This window comes from Panicum virgatum, chromosome 9N (genome assembly GCF_016808335.1).
Source record: "Panicum virgatum strain AP13 chromosome 9N, P.virgatum_v5, whole genome shotgun sequence".
Classification (NCBI taxonomy): Eukaryota; Viridiplantae; Streptophyta; class Magnoliopsida; order Poales; family Poaceae; genus Panicum; species Panicum virgatum.
This window is the reverse complement of record NC_053153.1, coordinates 31,143,051-31,165,377: the sequence shown is the minus strand read 5'-3', so window position 1 is coordinate 31,165,377 and position 22,327 is coordinate 31,143,051.

The following is a 22,327-nucleotide window of genomic DNA, read 5'->3' as shown; positions in this document are numbered from 1 at the left end:
AGCATGCAAGAGGGAGAGGGGGAGGACTTGAGTGGGCCGCATACACAGCAGACCGTGATATGTAACCCAATAAAATTTTCATGTGGAACTAATTAATAACGTGGAGCATGCACGGGAAAAAGGGCCGGCGGCCTGCTGGGCTGGACGAGCCGGGCAATGATGTTTTAGCGTGACAGGTGGTCGGTTAGATTTTTCCTTCTCCTATATAGGGGTATATTCATAAATTTGGCAAAACCGAATTAACTTTTTCTCATGCAAAGATTTTCGACTCGTCGTTTCCTACAGCAGACCACTCAACTCATGTCGTTGGCGTTTTTTATATTTTTATATTTTTTATTTTTGTTTTTTATAAAAATATATTTTCGATTTGGAAATTTACAGGAATATACCCCGGCCGCCCCACTGCCAGGCGGCTGGGACCTGGCCGCTCGGCGGCGGGGCGGCAGGGGCATTTCTGAAAAAAAAATCGGTGAGAAAATTGTGCGCAGGTCACTGGGGGCCGGTCGCCCGGCAGCGGGGCGGCCGGCCCTGGCCGCCCGGCTGCGGGGCGACCGGCCGTAATTTTTGCAGAGTGCGTGCTGGACATCGAACAAAATTGATACTCTTCCCAAATTATTAGTTATTATAGTTTTTATAGATATTGCAACAAAAAGGTCGTATCTTGGCAGATCCAGCGGACCTTTGCGCCTGCATAAAAAGGTCAATCCCATGCTTGTACTGGCTTTGATTTAATTTCCTGACAGATATTGCAACAACTTTACTCCCATATACTACTCTCTCTGTTCTAAATTATAAGTCATTCCAAGAATTTTGGAGAGTTAAATCATCTCAAAGTTTGACCAAAATTATAGCGAGAAACACAAAGATTTATGACATCAAATAAGTATACTATAAAAATATAGCTAATAATAAAGAATCTAATGATACTTAATTGGTGTCATAAATCTTATTATTTTGCTATATAAATTTGGTCAAATTTGAAAAACTTTGACACTCCAAAATTATTAAAATGACTTATAATTTGGAACGGAGGGAGTACGTACATGTTCCTTGTATGTTTGGTTTTATAAGTTTAAGTCACTACTAATTTCAGATAGTACAGTACACATTAGCTCATGGACAGGTGGATCCGTGGATGCTGTCAGATCTCTACTCGACTTCTCTGCATCTTCTACGTGGGGGAAATCTCGACTTCTTGCAGCTTGCAGATACAGGCTCCCCTTCTGATGTTGTTCCGGCTCGCCTCAAGTCGCACAAGTCAAGGCAAGAACACGCCAGGAAGCTCAAGGTCAACGTTTTGTCAATAACTTATGCACATATTCTGCTGAGGAATAATGATCCTTTCCGGAGTATTGTACTCGTTGACTTTGTCATCATGGACAAGATTTCTCAACTAGTAATACATTGCTTGACAATGAAATTGAGACCTGCGCGGAAATGTAAGCACGGCAATGTCTGTGTCCCACCAGTAATTGATTAATTGATCACAACTGGAATAGCAGTTCACGTAATGCTCCAGCTTGTAGTATACACTATACATGTTCCTTCAATTGACTCCGCCATTATCGGACAACAATTTATTAACGATTTTTTTCAAGTAATTTATCAACAAACTCAAGATAAAAATTGACCACAACATAAAATTAATACTACCACATATAACAATTGTTCTAAATTTATAGAGGTCTTTTACGATACACAATAGCACCACCTAGTGGTATATTGTATAAAGGAGGTCCAACCCTTCATTACTAAGAGTAATTTGTAATTATTTTCAGTTACAAATAAAAATGAAGAAATGGAATTAGAAAGATAGTCCAAATGAACTGGATCCTCGTATCATTAATATTTTTCACATAGTACCCTTATACTACTTAGTATATTACCTATACTACTACTGAACTTTTCAGTTGTATACAATTAATCTGAATCATCAGATATTTCTATACTAGTCCTTTTTAAACACTAGTATAGACCAGTATCGTGCAAAAAATACCTCAATTCACAAAGTCATTTGTGAGCACCAGTGGCTAGTCAGGTTAGGTATTATTAGGGTTTGAGGTTGCATTGGCCCTAGGGCTTAGACATAAGTCAATGGATGGTAAGTCGGTCACAGACAACGAATGGGACGGTAAGTAGGCCTGGGCATTTGCGTAATTTGAAAAAATCGGTTCGGGTAATTAGAAATTGGGGGTAACGAGAACTGCTACCCGAAATTCTCTTGAAAAAAATGAACACCTGAAAATTTGGGTTCGGGTATATAGCCGGTGAGTGAGTGGGGTGATGGACAACGGCCGTCGAGTTGCTTGAGGGCATGCAGTTGTGGCGTGGGCCGCGAGTGGCGGGCCTGCAACACGACCCTGCAGGGCTGAGGCGTGCGGCTTGCGAGGGCGGGTGACCGGGTGGCATGGGCGCCTACTGGCGGCTTGGTGGGTGGTAGGATCTCGAAGAGTCGAGGTTAGAGAGATGGGGATCGGGGAGTTGATGAGTATAAATAGCCATGCAGCCCGAGCCTGTTGGCCCGGCCTAGGGCCCGGTTTTTTGGCCTGGCCTGATGACCTACAGGCCTGGGCTAGCACAACCCGGTAGAGCAGGACGTGCTTGCACCGCACCCTAGGCACGTGGCCCGGCACGGGCACGGCCCATTCCCTATGGTTTGCCAGTTGGCGGCCCGGTGCCCCCAACGGCTCCTGCTCCACCTTTGCCTGGCCCAGCCCACGAAGCCCCCCGCCTCCCAACCCGCGCACCCATATAAAACTGCCCCCGCCCTCGGCTGCCCAACCCCAACCCTAAAATCCCCCACCCGCTGGATGCTGCTCACAGCTCACTCGCTCCGCTTTGCTCATATCCATCAGCTGCCACCCTCATACGACCATCCCCAACTCCGGTGACCTTGTCGCCCCTCCTCCGCCTCGTCTTGAGGCTTGAACTCACTAACCCTTTCTCCTCCCTCCTCTCCCTTCCTCTCCTCTCTCTCTCTCTCTCAATCTCGGTGAACTATGTGAGTTCGTGTTTCTATGCAATCCCTCCGCCGCTCGCCGTCAATTCCAATTTCTAATCAAGTTCTGTCTCCTCCTCTGGGTGGCCCTCGTCTGGCACCGGGCCCCGATAGTACAGGTAAGTCCTCAAACCCTAACCCTAGATCCAGATCGATGGCTGTCTCTCACACACTCTCCTTCTTTGTCCTCTATGCAGGTCGGTGCCGGATGCTGAGTCTTCCTCCTCTGGCATAGACATGGCTCGCCGCTGACCCAGTGCACCATTGAGGAACAGTGCTGGAGGTCAAGGCCCGTCCGCGCTCGGGGTCGCAATGCCGAGGGCAGATGAGCATCCTGGCAACAACCTCCACGCAGACGTGCTGAAAATCGAGGATGACAATGAACCCCATGAGGATGCTGCGGCGCTATTCGGTATTGATGTCGGTGATGGTAGCATCCCAAACAACATCATTGATATTGATGCCGGCGACGGTGGTGGAGGCGCCGCGATGAAGACATGGTGTGGCTCCACCGACAGTCATGGTACCTCATCATTAGGTAAGCGCAAATCTAGTGTTTGGGCTGATTTTAAGGAGGTCAAGGAAAATGATATTAGAGTTGATGCTATCTATAAAATGTGTAGTAAGAGGTTGTCTGCTAGATCTTCTGCTAGTACTGGTTATTTGATTAGGCACCACGCATCCTGTAGGAAAAGACTGATCATGCTCATAGGGTCCAGTCTAGGCTTGCTCTGAATCGTAATGGTTTCCATAACTGGGTGTATAATCCTATTGTTGCTCATACTGAGTTGTGCCGGTGAAAGCATCTGTGCCCCTATTTCGAGTTTTGGTAATTAATGACAACGGTTATGGACTAACAATTGCATTTGAGATGATATGCATAGGATAGTCCATGGATGAATGAGGTTCAAAAGATGATCTTGGAACATTTGGAGTTGATGTGCAAAGCTCGGGCTCAAGGGAAAGGTATATTGTAGGACTTTTGCAATTTTACCGGTCATAAGGTGATTAGTGGATGAAATATGACCGGATTTGTTGGATTGTTAGCCGTACTATCAAGAGAGGTCTTTGCGCTCGTGCTTGACGGATTTCTAGTGCCATTTTGCTCAAAATGTCTAGTTGCATGCATGAGAGCTAACTTCGATTTGAAAATGGAAATTGAGTTTCAAAGTTTGAGAGCTAACTGTCTTAGTGCCGACGGTCCGCCCTAGGGTGTGGACATTCCGCCATTCAATTGTAAAATTGTCCAGAGACGTGGATGTCTCTGGTGGGAATTGAAATGTAAGGGCGGACGGTCCGCCGGTATAAAACTAATTTGACCAGAGAGGATGTTGTCCCTGGTGGGCTTGAAAGTATGAACGGCGGACAATCCGCCCCAGGGGCGCGGACGGTCCGCCGGTCAGTTGGCAAAAGTGTCCAGAGACGTTTTGTGTCTCTGGTGGGATTCAAGGGATAACGGCGGACGGTCCGCCCCTGGGGCGCGGATGGTCCACTGGTCTATTTGAGAAGTGACCAGAGACGTTTTTTGTCTCTGGTGGTTTGGAACATTTAACTGCGGACGGTCCGCCCTAGGGCGCGGATGGTCCGCCAGGGCTGTAATGGCTAGTTCTGACACACAATCGTTGCACTCTGACTCACTGGTTTACAAGGGCGGACAGTTCGGTTTTTGAACCGTGGACGGTCCGCGATTACGCAGAAAAGAGTGTAACGACTAGTTTTTGAGGGGATCTCTATATATACTCATTAGCCGGCCTTGGGGAGGCTCTCTTGGCCATTTGGACTGCATACTTGACTCTTTAGACCTGAGCCTTCCCTCTCTCACACTTCCTTGCTTAGAGATTGCATCTTTGAGAGTGTGAGAGCATCCTAGTGTATTACATCAAGAGTTTGAGCTTTGTGCCAGAAGGGAAACTTCAAGTACGCATCATCGACTTGTTACTCTTGGGAGTTGCTGTGACACCCTAGGTGTCTGCACAGTAGAATTGTATTTATTTTATGCATCATGTGCTTAATTTGCTTGAAAAAGGATTTTATTGTAAAAATAAAATGTTATTTGTGTAAATATGTTTTAATGCAAGGTCCTTTCTATAACTTAATTTGAATAGGGAGAGCAAATATTGCTTTTGTGGAGGGTTTATTTGTAAAATTCAGTGTAATCATTACTTGGCAGAAAGTTTTACTTTTTAGTCTAAAATTAAGGTGAATTTTCTTTAGAAAAGACAAAAGTCCATTAAATTCAAATTCCCTTCTATGTTTTCAAAATAACTCTCCAACCTTTGGTCAAATCAATTTTTGCACAATATCAAAGTTGTAGATCTTGAAAAGTTGAACAACTTTCATGTTGGGCACTTTTTCATTTGATCCCTAGTTTAGAAGTTATTTTTGTTTTACAGTAGGACCCTAGGATTTTTCAGAAATTACAACAAAGTCCACCCTTCATCTTCCACCTCCCTCCGTCCCTGCTTTCTCAGCACGCCGGCGCTGAGCGGCGCTGCCCACCGCCGAGGAGGGCTACAGGCCACCTCCTGCTTCGCCCACCGCCCCACGCGGCACCCCAGCGACCTCCTGGACCATTCCCCCTCGCGCTGGACCCCTCCTCCCCTTGCCACGCCATCCCGACCGAGCTCCGTGGCCGCCACCTCGCTGTCGCCGTGGCCAGCTCACTGCAGTGCCCCGGACCCCCATCTCTCGCGCGCCTCAGCACCCAGAGCACCCCCGCATCCTATTCCGCTCACTCTTTGCGAGTCTTCTTTTCTTTCTAGGGGCCTAGCTGCAAGATTTCAATCCTTTTCTTTTTGTTTCTAGGCTGAACTTTGAAAATGCCTAGAAATTCGTAGAAAAATTAGAAAAATCCAAACCAATTTTTTTGGAATCCTTGTTACAAGACCAACAACTTTTGTTACATGCACATCTTCAGTTTAGGTCTGCTTTTTAATCCAAGAAAAAGAATAGAATAAATAGGCTTTAATTGTTCTAGGAGTTGTACTCAGTAATTTTATATTCTTTTTGGCTAGAAAGTGTCTTGCAGTGCTACTAGTGCCTGGTAAAATTGTGAACCCTTTTTGACATGTTTAACTAGATAAAAGTTTCAAGATTCCTAAATCTCCTAGTATTACTAAAGTATTTGTGCTGGTAAAAATATTAAAGTTCTGAGTGTGAAACTTTTTCCATAAATACATATCATTAAAACCTTGCTGTTGCAAATGTTTGAGAAATTTTTGATCTGTTTAGGTATATATTTGAATTAATGCTTTTTAGGTAGGCTTTAATTGTGATAAATAGTTTCCTTACTTAGCAAATTCTGAGAATTTTTGTAGAACTCTATTTTTGTCGTATATCCATGTCTGTAAAATTTGAGAACCAGAAACAATATTTAAAATTCTGTGCTAATTAATTTTACCATATGTGGTGTATTTTAATCGAATTTATTACTCCTGTTTTTATGACTAGATAAATTCTGAAAAATTTATGGAACGTTAATAAGAATATGGTGTATGTTCTGAAAAAGTTTGAGCTTCATAAGTTCTGTCGTTTGTTCTGTAGAATTTAATATTTTTCTAGGTGCTGTCTGTATAAATTATTTATTCTGATTATTTGGCTGCATAAATTTGGTATGAAACTTATAGGGTAGATTGATCTTTGTACTTCTTGTTTGTGGTAATTTTGCTGAATTTAAATGCTGTTTGTGGGTTGAGTTACTCATTTCTTAGCAAATCAGGATTTACATGCTTTATAAACTAACTAACACTTACTTTGTAAGTATAATCAAATTGTTTTATGAGGTTGATCATGTTGTTTTGTGTAGTAATAGTTATTAGATAACTACTCTATAAATGCTTGCCCAGATGATAAGAATGTTTGCTTAGTGTTAGACTACAACTTTATCATGAAATATGTATGTGGTAATGTCATCTCTTGCATCACATATAGATACGACTGTTCTAGCAGACGGGACGTACGAGCTGATCCCGGAGTCCGAAGGAGTTGATCAAGAAGCCCAAGTGAACGCCGCCATACTGACTGAAGACCCGGACCAAAGTCCGAAAGAGCCCAAGGCTGATCTAGTTAGCGACTACCGCGAAGGCAAGCCCCGGACATAACCCAGTATTTCAAATTATGCAACTTATTTTTACTATTTACTTGTGCATTTATAGTTCTTAGGATTTGAATTGAAACCCTAGATGCATGATCCTAGGAACCTGTGTACAGAACACTAGACTTGAGTATTAGAATACTCAGCCTTGCTGTTGAAACCTTTTTCAGGTATGAGTTTTGAGAACCAGATCGCTAGTCTGACTTGGCCCTGCTCTTTGCCTCCTGGCTGGTCCGTAGAGTGGGATCCGTCTTCGACCGGCAATGACCCCGACGAGTGATACCTTGCTTGGGTTAGTTTGGTGTCCTTTTGCGACGTGTTGTAGCCGTCGTGTTTTCTTTCCGCTGCTTTAAACTCTGAACTTTAAACTTATGTCTTGTATAATGATTTACTAAGTTTGGATCTGTAATAATGTTTTAAACTTATTGTAAGAACTGTTATGCCTGTGTTGTAAAATTATGGTTGTAATATCTCTGGACTCGCCATCGTGCGGGGTATGCTTGTTCGATCCGAGAACTGGTGGTTGTATCGGGACGTTACCCGACAGACCAAGAATTGTTCCGTTTGAAGTGCGTTTGAGCCTGTGTTTCCTTTAGAGTGATGGCCAACGCACTTGAGCCGGGATAATTTAGATGGTTCTGCCACAGTTGGTATCAGAGCTGTAAGTGTACACCAGAGGTGTTGGAACCTTAAAAATCGATTTCTGCATAAAATTAGATCAACAAAGTATTTATAAAACTACGTTGGTTTCGTTAAGGATTGTGCATAGAATGTAAAGTCCTTGGGAAATTATGGGAGTTACTAGGTGGCTATCTACTTATGGTTTATTTATATTTGACTTCCAACACTTTACATTTCTGTCAAACCTTACTTTTGTGCACAATCAACCTTTTGAATTCTATAATGACGCACCTATGCGAAGGTAAGAAGGTAAGGATCCTCAGTCAACTGAGGGAGTCTGACCTTCCCGTCGGTGATGCGAGCCGAACGCTGCCCTAAAGCAGTGGCTTACATGAGGTGCTACCAATATACCAACTATCAGTTGGCTATATTGGGAGTAAAGTGTACTCAGTCAGCTGAGGGAGTCTGACCTTCCCGTCGGTGATGCGAACCGAACGCTACGCTCAAGCAGTGACCTACTTGAGCTACTGCCAATATATTGACCATCGGTCGATTGTATTGGGAGTAAAAGTACCGTGAATACGTTGCCTCGGTAGCGTATGAGCACTGTCCATGCAGTGTTGGACGCATGGATGCCGCTTCTATAGTGAGCGGTAATGTATGGGGACGCTTTCATGAGTGCTGGCATGAAGGGTTCAATGCATATATATGTTCTGCCAATCTTCTGCAAGTACACTAACCGTGATTCGATAAGTTAAGAACGGTTAGAATTTATCGACTAGATATTATAGGGAGAGCCGTATCTATGTTATGTCACCGTACTAACCGTGTAAGCCCAACAATTGTTGGCAATTGTTTATCTTGTGAGGGCGAATTGGTCGTGCATGCATAGTTTGATGATGTTTGGTTTAAAATTGTTACATGAGTCTTTTTAAGGAATTTCTAGTATGGATCTTCATGGATATGTTTAGTATGCTTAAATCATAAGTTGAGTTGAAACTTTATATTAAGAGCATGTTTGTTGAAACATTTAGATTTCCTTGGATAAAAATATGGATTTAAGTCATGCCTTCATCCATAGCCCCATCTTGATGTTCTAATGATATTTTCGTTCCAAAGAATCTTAAATGATGAACCAATACCAATTGTGGTTTGTTTACCTCCTGAGTTTGTGAAATCGTATAATCTTTTGAATCAGAATCACATTTTTCCGCAGTCTTCTTAAAAGCTTTATTTGAGAAGTCTTGAGATAATTATTTAACTCACATTTGAATCTTTTTGGATTCAGATGGCGGACCTTCCAAGCATCTTCTGGGATGATGAGGGAAATGCTCATACTGATTGCCTGTACTAGGAGGGCTTTCCTAGGATTTTGTGGGATACTCTTCGTATTTTCCACTACCCAGAAACACCCCGGTACAAGGGACGACAGTTTTCTGAGGATGTAGTTCAGAAGTGCAGTGCCACCATGACCATTCCTCAGCACCCTACTTTGGATTGGCCGCCTATTGAGGTTGAGGTGGTTGGCTATCGCCTTGTGGACGCTTTTGAGACAGCAGCTCTCAAAGCTATTACCACCTTCTGTGAGCACCATCCGAATGAAGTAGCCGCTTATCCTATTGGCTTGTTTCCGATAGTCAGTGCTGGCAACGCAGAGTGGCTCTTCAGGACCACCCACTTTGGTCATTTAGTTGGAGATGTGGCTGATGAGACTATCCAGGCGGTGATTATGTATATGAATGCACAGTATCACTATCAGGCTCTTCAGCAGAGGCATATGGATCAGGTGATGGACTTGGCCCAGACTTTTCAGTGAGGTCTTAGCCTGAGAGACACTCAGATTCAGGGGCTTAATGAGGCTGTTGCTGGGAGAGATAACGCCAATGCACAGTACGAGCTTCAGGTTCTGGAGCATGGAGCTGAAATAGTGCAGCGCAACACGGTGATTGCTTTTCTTCAGGAGCAGGTTCACGAGCTCCAAATGGAGCTGGGTGATGCTATGGACCATATTGGTATGCTCCATGAACAGCCAATACCCCCCAGTTGTTCCAGCCGAGCCTGCAGCAGAAGAAGAAGACCCAGAGGAGATTGAGGGAGTCTCAGAGATTGATTCCGAGCACGCGCCTGCCGAGCCTAACCCTCAGCCGGACGACTCTTCCTCCGGCAGTGCTTCCTCTGTGGGCAACCTCGACGACTTCTAGGCATATTAGGATTTTCCTAGATAGTTTGTGATCTTCCTTGTTGTAGTATATGTACATAGGGAAGGAAATGTTGTAAAATAGCCCTAGAAAGGAGTACCACTTGTTGTAGCATATGTGGTAAAGAAGCGTGATGCTAGGCTTGTAATATAAAGACTACCTTGGATGTAATATAGTCGTGGCTACCAGTTTGGAAATCTTGATCTTTCTGCTTGCCAAATTCTTATCTCTTCATCGGTGCATTTCTAGGCTGTTTGATGAATACTGAAATGATAGAGTGTGAAGTTATCTAACAGCTGACCAATTTTGAGATATGTGCGTTGAACAAATGTGTGTTATGCATATTGTGTTACACCACATTTTGTTAAATTCTGCTGATTTGATTTTTGCTATTCAATGTATGATCATTGCACATACCATTGATTTTGGGAACAAGAATAATGTATCTAATGGATGTCTTCCATAATTACAGATGGTTGGTCATACCCGTGGATCGCCTAAAGGTTTCGGACTTGAAACTGGCAGTGGATCTCAGCAGCCACCGCCACCACTACCGAATCTGGCCGAGCTAATGGCCATGGAAACCGAATTGCTCCGTCAACTGGTGCAAGGGCAGCAGAATCTGCCACGCCAGCAGCATGGAGGACGTGATACACAATGTAACACCCTAATTTAAATTTCAGTATTTAATAATAAATTTCATTGGCTTTATTTAATTTTCTTGGATTTAATTTGCTTAGCCTTGCATTTATAATTTATTTTTGCTTCATAAAGTACTTAAAATTTATTTTAGGGCAAACTTGTTTGTGCATTCATGCTGGTGCATAAATTTTTATTGGTTGAGTGGATAGGGTTTGAATTCAACATTTAGTTTGAATTCAATTAGACTTGAGTTAGTTTGAGAAAAAGAAAAGGAAATAGAAAAAGGAGAAGGAAACTCAACCCAAAACCCAGCCCAACCCGCGCTTCAGCCCAGCTCGGCCCGCGGCCTTTCCCTCCCGCACCGGCCCACTCCCTCTTCCCTCGCGGACGGCCCAAACCAGCCGGCAGCCCGAGCCAGCAACCCAGCTGGCCCAGCGCCTCTCCCGCGTCCGGCCCGCGACCTTGTTTCCCTTTTCCCCGCGGCCTCTTTTCCCTGGGCCCGCTCCCCCGCGTGCGGCCCAGCACGCGCCCTCCGCGCACAGCCCAGCACCCGCTCCCCGCTTCGGCCCGCTCGCCCGCGCAACCGCTCGCCCTCGCTCGCTGACCCGTCGGCCCCACACGCTAGGTCCGTCTCCCCCGTAGCGCAACGTCCGCGCCATCACGCCCGAGATCCCCGGCCATGTTCCCCGCCGGCCTTCCTTCCCGAGCCTAGGCGCCGAGATCCCCGGACACCCCCTTTAAACGCGCCCTGACCTCCCCTGCACCTCGCCCCCCCATCCCGCAGCCGCCGAGAACCCTAGCCCCGCCGCCTCGCCGAGCGCCACCACACAGAAGCTCTGTGCCGCCGCGGCCACGCTGTTCCACCGCCGCTCCGCCTCCGCAAGTTGACGCCTCGGCTTTGCCTTGGAATCAGGAGCGCCATCGACCTCTCCTTCTCCGGTCCCGACCCCTGCAACAACCTCCTCCGCGTGCACAGACCTCGCCGTCGGACCTCGACGTCAGCGCCCCGCACGGCCTCCCTACTTGAAATCCGAGCCTCGGTGAGCACCGCTTGACCCCCTGCTCCTGTTGCGCTAGATCTTAGGGCACGTAGGACACCCAGGGGGCTAGAACACCGGTTGCTCGACGAATCTCGCCGCAACTCCGCCATGGCGGAAGTCCTGCAGTGCCGCTCAGCCCCGTGCAAACTACGCCTTGGCTTACCCTTGTTTCGCACACGCTTCACGAACCTCTAACACACACATCCTGGTACCAGAACGGCCTTCACGCCTCACGCCAGCGAGCGCCATTGCGCAGAGCCCCCCCCTTCGCTGCGCGCACTGCTACACCCTGCGCAGACCCGCACGACCCACATAGGTGGGTTACGCATGCTGCGAGCTACCTCCCCGGCCAGACCCGACCCAGAATCGAGCCCGGATGGCCAAGATCGGCCGTCGCGGGCGAAGCACTGCCACGGCATGGCTCACCGGCGACTGATCACCGCCGCCCAGCGCGCCCAATCTCCCCAAGCCGTTCGATCCAGAATGTGCGGCCCAGATTAGATCATCATACCCCTTCGATCTAGATCGCCCGATCGCGATCCGATGGCCCAGATCTAGTTTGAGCCGCGGCGTAACGGTCAGCGCTGTCACTTTTGCTAAAGAGCCCCCCAGCTTCCTTGAAATCAACCCGCGGTCCTTCTTAGTTCAAAAGAAATTCCAGATAGGTCCTGATTTTAGCGTTTTAGCCCCCGAGCTTTCTGGAAATAGCGCCCGCAGTCCAGCCCGTGCATTTTTATGCGCTAGCCCCTAGATCTAACCGTTATTTACATATAGGCCCATGGTTTTTGCAGAAAAGTCTGTTTTTCTTACAGTTTAGCCCGTAGACCTTGTTTTAGCCCTAGATTTCGCGTTCTAGCTCCGTTTTAGGTGTTCTTTATGTCCACGCGATCGTTGTATTGCGTAGAATAGTTCTAGCTTAGTTTTGTTTGCTATTTTTATGTATTGTTGTACTTTTTCTTAGTGTTTGCTCTTGTTTGCATGTATGTGTATGTGCTGGAATTGTTTTTGGCCATGTGTTCGTGAGTAGACGTTGAGCTACCGGAGGAGCACCAGTACCCGGAGCAGCCACCTTCCTTTGAGCAGTTTGAGCAGCAGGAGAACTTTGAGGAAGGCAAGTATAACATGAACATTCCTACCACTTTTAAATACATTTTCATACTGCATTTTAATACTGTATGCCTATAAGGATTTCCTAGCCACTTTATATCCTTTATATATATCCCTTGGGTTGCATTTTGGTTAGTTGTGCTAGGTGCCGTGCTATAACACACTTGGTAATTTTTTATTTATTTGATTAATGGTATATGCAACTTAATTCTAAGAGTGGCCCTCTATGTTCTGTGCTTGAGTGGCTCACGTCTCGTTAAAAAATAGTTTTTCTAGAAACTTGGTTTAGGGGGCCAGCACGGTGATTAGTGCTTGGTTGGCCACTCTCCATAAGGACCGGTTCATAGAGCGATAACTTGGGACAACAGCGCTACCACAAGACTGGAATGGGATGGTCTTGGCTTACTAATTAGGTCTTTTTGGTTTGGAGTAACTTACCTGCGAGGCAAGGGTGGTAAGCTTCTATGGCCCTCGTACTGAGTGGCCTCGTCTGTGCTACGTGTCTTGACGCCCACTAGACCTGCTCCATCATCGCCGATCCAACCCTCGTGGTTACTCCTTACCAACGAGATTCTTTGTAATGGCCTCGTAGTATGCTTGCTAGCCATCTCACCTAAGGAAGTGTGATGAACAACTAGCGTAGCTCACGACTTGTGGGTAAAGATGTGCAACCTCTGCAGAGTGTAAAACTGGTATACTAGCCATGCTCACGGTCATGAGCGGCCAAGATCCTCCTTTTGATTAGTGGGGTTATCTTCCTTTGATTAGGGGGCTTCCCCAGGTGGTTTGGTTTGGTTCTCAGTAGTTCATAATTAATTTTGATTAATTTCTATGTAACTGGGTTTATGGTAATTCATCCACTTGTAGTAATTAGCTTTAATAAAATTTTGCCAAAATTAAAAGCTAATGCAGTTAAGTCAGCCAACCTTAGAGCCTCATAGTTTGTGTTATACTTGTTGAGTACAAGTTGTGTACTCACTCTTGCCTACTCTACTCTTTTCCTCTTGTTCTCTTTGGGGACACCCTACTGCTGCTCAGTTCCCGGCGATGCAGAGGAGTTCACCCGAAGTTACCAGGAGTACGAGGACTTCTAGGCGTTCGTCTCCCAGTCGACGTCCCTGTGGCGCCCAGCTTCCGAGAGTTCCGTACCTGTTTTACGCTTCCGCATATGTTGACGCTCCTTAGCGCCCCCGATTTATATACCGCAAGCGCACGGTTTCGTGTAGCTTTTCCCTCAGAGTATTCCCCCAAGGTTTATCAATCCACGGAACCAAAGAGACAAGAAACAATCTACTAGCATAGAGATTCCTTTGTGTTGATGTGGTGAAAAATGAATCTAATCTATTAAAAACAACAAACACCGAAGGTAGCATGAGGAAGTTAGAGATAACCAATCTAGATCACCTAGATCATGCATATGTTGTAGTTCCAGCTAGATGTAGTGAAGTAAGATAGATGTGAATCTCAATGAAAAGCATCTTTAAACTCAAAATCTCCAATCCGATCCCTCGATACCCCACCTACTTAGTGGCAACGGCCTGTCATGACGCCACCCCTTTCGACAAAAGTACCCTGAAGCAAGTCGAACCCCCTTTGGTAGTTCCTCCATGAACCTCTAGCCACCATGACTACAAGATCATGCTAAGCGATCTATCTCGATAATAGATCTAGGATGAAGCAAACCCAAAGAAAAGAACAAAATCGAAAGAGAGAACATGGTCGCTAAACATTCGGAATCACAAATAAATTCACCATGAATGATTGTACATCACAAGATCACAACCGGGGCCCTACCTTGATCTTGATGATCCTAGCTCCAGAACTCCGACGCGGTCTTCCTTGCAAGGTTCCCACGTCGGCTAGGGAAGCCCCTAGACAACTAGCACGACCCTCGGCTCTCCGAGAGGTGTCCCTCTATCTTCTCTGCTCCTTGGCGTCGTCTCCCAAATTGATCTCTGCGTGAACCTTGGGGAGGGGTCTTTAAATAGCCTCAGGGAACCCTAGGTCAAAGGGGAGACCGAACCGACCTAAAAAAGGGCTGGGCCGGCCGGCCCAATGGGCCTAGGCCGGCCGGCCTGGCTCATTCCTTCGCCGTCTCGTGTTCTTCTTTCTCCCCAAGTCTCCCGGAATCTTCTAGAGTTTATGCCTTTCACGATTGCACCCCATTAGACGTCGTTATGTTCGAGATTTCTTCGAGGAAAAGGATAGGATGGAAAATCCTTCCTAAAATATCTCTTTGTTTTGCTTAGCCCCGAAATATCTCGATCTTATCTTGTGGGCTTTATCCTTTGGGCTTCATTGGAGGGTGGATGTGCATGAACGGGCCTCTAATCATCATGGCCTTCGATCCTTTGTTCGGGCTTTGGCCTTCGTCTTTCTTCGTGTCTTCGCGTGATCGTGGGCCTCGTCATTTCATGCTCCAAAATTGGTCAAAAACCTGCAAAAATGAAGTACCTCCAAAATATATGTGCAAACGCGAAAGCGACCAATAACTGGGCCGAGGTTAGGATGGTTAGTGATTTTGATATTAAATTCATGCCATTATTAAAGTTAAACATGGGATAAAATGGATACTTAAGGAGCGCCAACAGCATACTTTGTATCAGACATTTTGTCATTAATGTAATAAATAACATTCGTACTCGCTTTATTATATCTTTTTACGTGATATGTGCTGTGATATACTGTTCATTCTATTGTATATACGTGTGACTTGATCCTGACACGTATATGATTGCTCGGTTTATGTCCTTTTATAAACCGGGTGTTATGGGTGTTACACACAACCCAGGAATTCTTTGGTACCCAACCTCCGCTATTCAGCCGGACTGATGAACCTTTGGACGCCAATGCTTGGCTCCGTACTATTGAGTTCATTTTTGCTTTGCTAACAGTACCTTGTGCTGATGCGAACAAGGCTCAATTCGCCGCCCAACAGCTTCGTGGCACCGCTCGCATTTGGTGGGATCACTATTGTGCTATGCAGCCTGTTGGTCATGTTATCTCTTGGGAGGAATTACGGAATGCTTTTCGGACACATCATATTCCTGAGGGACTGATTGAGAGAAAGCTGAATGAATTCTTGGCTTTGAATCAAGGGACCCGCACTGTTCTTCAGTATGCACAAGCCTCCAATCATTTGTGCCAGTACAAGGGCCATCATGCGGATACTGATGCCAAGAAGCGCGACCGTTTTCGTCGTGGCCTCAACACCAAGCTCAAGGAATGCTTGAACCTTGTTCAGCCAAATACTTATAATGAGCTGGTCAATATGGCCATTACTCAAGAAGATTGTATCGCGGTACATCGTGCCGAGAAGAAGCGAAAGGCACCAACAGGACCATCGAGTGCTCAGCCACCGAGATATCGTCTGGTGCAGAATACTCCACCAAGAGCTACATCGAGAAATGCCCCAACGGGCAGATTTGTTTTTAGGCCGCCTTAGCAGTAGGGAGGATTCAGACCTCCAGTCTTTCAGCAGCTGCAGCAGTTTGGCCCAAGGCCAAATGTCCCACAGTTCAATCGTGGGAACGGCGACAACCGCTGTTTCAATTGCGGCAGTACTTCCCACTTTGCCAAGAATTGCCCGCAACCCAAGAAGTCTTATCTAGGGCAGAACTCCAATCAGAACAACAAGGGCAAGGGCAACAACAAATGGTGCAAGTCCGACAGGGGCGAGTTAATTTCACTACTCTTGCAGAGCTTCCAGAAGGAGCACAAGTCATGTCGGGTACTTTCTCTATCCATAATAAACCCGCAGTCATATTATTTGATTTTGGTGCAACTCATAGTTTTATAAGTGCCAAATTTGGAGCAAGGATAGGATTGGATTTTTGTCATATCAAGAGATCTTGCATGATAGCAACCCCTGGTGGGAAGATAGCTTCCAATCAAATCATTAGACACGTGCCAATTAAGTTGGGTAGCAATTTGATAAAGACAGATTTGATCTTGTTGAACTTAGAAGGCATGGATGTTATTTTGGGCATGGATTGGATGACTAGACATAAAGTACTATTAGATATCTCTTCCCGAGCTATTGAGATAGATTCACCTTATCAAGGAGCCACCATACTCTATCTGCCACAACGAGAGTGCTTCAACTCTTGTGCTTATGCCATAAAAGAAATTAAAATTGAAGATATTCCTGTTGTGTGTGAGTATGCAGATGTATTTCCAGATGATTTGCCTGGAATGCCCCCTGATAGAGATATCGAATTCGTTATTGAGCTTCAACCCGGTACTGCCCCTATTTCTAAGAGGTCATACCGTATCTCTCCAAATGAGTTGGCAGAATTAAAAATCCAACTTCAAGACCTTCTTGACAAGGGTTTTATACGTCCGAGTGCTTCACCATGGGGATGTCCAGCCCTGTTTGTGAAGAAGAAAGACAACAGTTTGAGGCTATGTATTGATTATCGACCACTCAATGCGGTTACTATTAAAAACAAGTATCCTCTTCCCCACATTGATATCCTGTTTGATCAGTTAGCTGGAGCCAAGATTTTCTCTAAGATCGATCTTCGTTCTGGCTACCATCAAATAAAGATCAAGCCTTCTGACATTCCAAAAATAGCTTTCTCGACCAGATATGGACTCTATGAGTATCTGGTTATGCCTTTTGGTCTTACTAATGCCCGGCATATTTTATGTACCTGATGAATTCAGTCTTCATGCCAGAGCTTGATAAATTCACTGTGGTGTTCATCGATGACATTTTGATCTACTCCAAGAATGAAGAAGATCATGCTCAGCATTTACGCATCGTTCTTCAGCGATTATGAGATCATCACCTTTATGCCAAATTCTCCAAATGTGAATTTTGGCTAGATAGTGTGAAATTTTTAGGCCATACTATCTCCAGTGAAGGTATATTGGTTGATCCAACTAAAGTGCAAGAAGTGATGGATTGGGAACCTCCTACTTCAGTCCATCAGATTTGTAGTTTTCTCGGTTTAGCTGGATACTATCATCGATTCATTCCTGATTTCTCCAGAATAGCTAAGCCTATGACGGAGTTATTAAAGAAAGGAGTGAAATTTGTTTGGGATGATAAATGTGAAGAAGCCTTTCAAACTCTCAAAGCACGATTAACTACTGCTCTAGTGCTAGCTACATCGGATAGTACCAAACCTTTTGATGTCTATTGTGATGCTTCTAGTACGGGACTTGGTTGTGTACTTCTGCAAGACAACCGGGTGATCGCGTATGCATCAAGAGCTCTTTGGAATCATGAGAAGAACTATCCAACACATGATCTGGAGTTAGCAGTTGTCATACATGCTCTTAAGCTCTAGAGACATCATCTTATAGGAACTCATTGTAACATTTATACTGACCATTAGAGTCTGAAGTATATCTTCACCTAAGCTGATCTCAACATGAGACAGAGACGCTGGCTAGAATTGATAAAGGACTATGATCTAGAAGTGCACTATCATCCAGGAAAAGCTAATGTGGTTGCGGATGCACTCAGCCGCAAGTCACAATGCCATTGTCTATTTGTAGAGCCATTCAACGAAACTCTATGCCAGAAAATGATGAAACTAAATCTAGAAATGGTACCTCATGGAAGTCTGAACCATATAGCTGTCGAGCCTACACTCCATGATAGCATCATCATGGCACAATTACATGATGAAGGTATCAAAATCATCAAGGAAAAGCTATCCCAAGGAGAAGCAAAGTACAAGTGTTTTCGAGTGGATCATAAAGGAGTTCTGTGGTTTGAATTTCATCTTGTTGTACCCAAGAATCACCAGCTTAGAAAACAAATCCTTGATGAGGCACATCTATCGAAGTTTTCTGTTCATCCCGGTAGTACCAAGATGTACCAGGATCTTAAACAGAATTTCTGGTGGACTCGAATGAAAAGATAGATCGCTAAATATGTTTCTGAGTGTGATGTCTGTCAAAGAGTTAAGGCTAGTCACTTGAAAGTAGCTGGTACTCTCCAACCTTTACCCATTCCATCCTGGAAATGGGAGGACATCAGTATGGATTTTATCGTTGGTTTACCTAACACTTCGCAGAAACATGATTCTATTTGGGTAATCGTTGATAGACTCACCAAGACCGCTCATTTTTTTCCTGTGAATACAACTTATTCTGCCAAGAGGTATGTAGAGATATATCTCGACCTGATTATCCATCTGCATGGAATTCCAAAGACGATCATTTCTGATCGTGGGGCGCAGTTCATTGCACGTTTCTGGGAATAATTGCAAGAATCCCTTGGAACCAAATTGATTCGTAGTTCAGCTTATCATCCACAAACAGATGGGCAAACTGAACGAATCAATCAAATCCTTGAAGATATGTTGAGGGCATGTGCTATTCAATATGGCAAGAATTGGGATAAGTGCCTAGCATTGGCAGAGTTCTCATATAATAATAGCTACCAATCCAGTTTGCAAATGGCACCCTTTGAAGCGTTATATGGTCGAAGGTGTCGAACTCCTTTGAGTTGGTCACAAGCCGGAGAACGCAAAATTTTTGGGCCAGATCTAGTCATTGAAGCAGAAGAGAAAGTCAAAGTTATCCAGACTAATCATAAAGTAGCCCAATCAAGACAGAAAAGTTATGCCGACAAAAGAAGAGACCCTTTACAGTTTAAGGTAGGGGATTTCGTATATCTACGAGTATCTCCTACTAGAGGTGTTCAACGCTTCGGCATAAAAGGGAAATTGGCACCCCGATATATCGGACCATTTGAAATCATCGAAACTTGTGGTCCAGTTGCTTACCGAATCCGTCTCCCTTCTTAGTTGGCCGCCATTCATGATGTTATCCATATCTCTCAACTCAAGAAGTGCATCAAAGTACCCACTGAGATCATTAAACCACAAGATATCGAAATTGAACCCGATCTATCTTATGCTGAGTATCCAATCAGAGTTCTTGACACCAAAGAAAGAAGTACTAGAAGGGAGAAAGTTAGAATGTACAAAATTCAGTGAAATTACCATACTGAGGAAGAAGCCACTTGGGAGACTGAAATTTATCTCCAAAGAAATTTTCCCGATTTTCTTAGAACCAATCCAGGTACTAAATCTTTCCATCCTTATTCTTCTTATAATCTCGGGGCGAGATTCCTTTTAGGGGGGAAGGCTGTGACACCCTAGGTGTCTGCACAGTAGAATTGTATTTATTTTATGCATCATGTGCTTAATTTGCTTGAAAAATGATCTTATTGTAAAAATAAAAGGTTATTTGTGTAAATATGATTTAATGCAAGGTCCTTTCTATAACTTAATTTGAATAGGGAGAGCAAATATTGCTTTTGTGGAGGGTTTATTTGTAAAATTTAGTATAATCATTACTTGGCAGAAAGTTTTACTTTTTAGTCTAAAATTAAGGTGAATTTGCTTTAGAAAAATCAAAAGTCCATTAAATTCAAATTCCCTTCTATGTTTTCAAAATAACTCTCCAAACCTTGGTCAAATCAATTTTATCACAACATCAAAGTTGTAGGTCTTGAAAAGTTGAACAACTTTCATGTTGGGCACTTTTTCATTTGAGCCCTAGTTTAGGAGTTATTTTTGTTTTACAGTAGGACACTGGATTTTTCAGAAATTACAATGAAGTCCACCCTTCATCTTCCACCTCCCTCCCTCCCTGCTTTCTCTGCGCGCCGGCGCTGAGCGGCGCTGCCCACCGCCGAGGAGGGCCGCAGGCCAGCTCCTGCTTCGCCCACCGCCCCACGCGGCACCCCAGCGACCTCCTGGACTCACTCCCCCTCGCACTGGACCCCTCCTCCCCTTGCCACGCCATCCCGACCGAGCTCCGCGGCCGCCACCTCGCCGTCGCCGTGGCCAGCTCACTGCAGTGCCCTGGACCCCCATCTCTCGCGCGCCTAAGCACCCAGAGCACCTCAGCATCCTATTCCGCTTACTCTTTCGCCAGCTCCCTGCACCAAACCTCCAGAACACCGCCGCCGCCCACCCGAGCTCCGACGAGCTCGACCTCACCGTCGACCAGCTACTCTAGCTCTCCTCCGCCCACGCAGACCCTACCTCTAGCTCCGCCTCATCCTCGTGCAGCTCCCTGACCACTCCTCGTCGCCTATCCTCCACCAGAACGCCCTCGCCGCCGATCCCGTGCTCCGACCGTCGCTGCTCGCCGTCGACGACCCACCTCCGGCCGCCTCTTCCTCGACCTGACCCCACCAGAAGTTAGCGCTTGGCGCCCTGAAGCTCCCACGCCTCTCCACCCTCGTCGCCGGCGACCAGAGCCGCCGGAATCGGCCGGTCAAATCCCCCCTGCTCTGACTCCGGCCAAGGGCCTCTTTGCGAGTCTTGTTTTCTTTCTAGGGGCCTAGCTGCAAGATTTCAATCCTTTTCTTTTTGTTTCTAGGCTGAACTTTGAAAATGCCTAGAAATTCGTAGAAAAATCAGAAAAATCCAATCCAAATGTTTTGGAATCCTTGTTACAAGACCTACAACTTTTGTTACATGCACATCTTCAGTTTAGGTCTGCTATTTAATCCAAGAAAAAGAATAGAATAAATAGGCTTTAATTTTTCTAGGAGTTGTACTTAGTAATTTTATGTGGTTTTTGGCTGGAAAGTGTTTTGCAGTGCTACTAGTGCCTGGTAAAAGTTTGAACCCTTTTTGACATGTTTAACTAGGTAAAAGTTTCAAGATTCCTAAATCTCCTAGTATTACTAAAGTATTTGTGCTGGTAAAAATATTAAAGTTCTGTGTGTGAAACTTTTTCCATACATACATTTTATTAAAACCTTACTGTTGACAAAGTTTGAGAAATTTTTGATCTGTTTAGATATATCTTTGAATTAATGCTTTTTAAGTAGGCTTTAATTGTGATAAATAGTTTCCTTATTTAGAAAATTCTGTGAATTTTTTTAGAACTCTATTTTTGTCGTACATCCGTGTCTGTAAAATTTGAGAACCAGAAACATTATAGAACTTTCTGTGCTAATTAGTTTTAGCATATGTGGTGTATTTTACTCGAATTTATTACTCCTGTTTTATGACTAGATAAATTCTGAAAATTCTATGGAACGTTCATAAGGATATGGTGTATGCTCTGAAACATTTTGAGCTTCATAAGTGCTGTTGTTTGTTCTGTAGAATTTAATATTTTTCTAGGTGCTGTCTGAATAAATTATTTATTCTGATTATTTGGCTGCATAAATTGGTATGAAGCTTATAGGGTAGATTGCTCTTTGTACTTACTGTTTGAGGTAATTTTGCTGAATTTAAATGCTGTTTTGGGTTGAGTTACTCATTTCTTAGCAAATCAGGATATACATGCCTTATAAACTAACTAACACTTACTTTGTAAGTATAATCAAATTGTTTTATGAGGTTGATCATGTTGTTTTGTGTAGAAATAGTTATTAGATTACTACTCTATAAATGCTTGCCCATATGAAAAGAATGTTTGCTTAGTGTTAGACTACAACTTTATCGTGAAATATGTATGTGGTAATGTCATCTCTTGCATCACATATAGATACGACTGTTCTAGCGGACGGGACGTACGAGCTGATCCCGGAGTCCGAAGGAGTTAATCAAGAAGCCCAAGTGAACGCCGCCATACTAACTGAAGACCCGGATCAAAGTCCGGAAGAGCCCAAGGCTGATCTAGTTAGCGACTACCGCGA